Source organism: Vollenhovia emeryi, unplaced genomic scaffold (genome assembly GCF_000949405.1).
Source record: "Vollenhovia emeryi isolate VEMERY1.0 unplaced genomic scaffold, V.emery_V1.0 DF939810.1, whole genome shotgun sequence".
NCBI lineage: Eukaryota > Metazoa > Arthropoda > Insecta > Hymenoptera > Formicidae > Vollenhovia > Vollenhovia emeryi.
Window position 1 is genome coordinate 6,221 of NW_011966556.1, and position 486 is coordinate 6,706.

A 486-nucleotide genomic window follows, 5' to 3' on the forward strand; every position below is an offset into this window, starting at 1 on the left:
TTGGAATTCTCCGTCTAGGTTGACACGCGTAACGTTGATCGGATCTCGAAAATCAACGCTCGCGAGCGGACGACGGCGATAATTCCGCGGATTAACGCGCGTTTTTTTTACGCGAATCGAGCGGCGCGGCGCCGCGCCGCGTCGCGAGGTGAGCCAGGAGGAGCCGAGAGACGAACTCGGTGGTGAGTTCTCCGCGGCGCGCTCGGTGGCGATGGCGATGGTTGGATGTGCCGGTGCCGGTGCATCGAGAGAGGGATCAATGAACAAGTTCAATAACCTTAAATCCACTTGACGGCGGACTACCCGTCGGGTACGACTGACACTGCGTCGCTTCAACAACCAAAATAGATATTCATTTTCCAAGAGTGCTATTTTCCCAGCCCCAGACACAAATCCAATACCGCTGATTTAAGTGCCCTCCTCCTCTCCTTCCCGCTCCCACACCTCCCTCCCTCCCTCCCTCCTCCACCTCCTCCTCCTCATTCC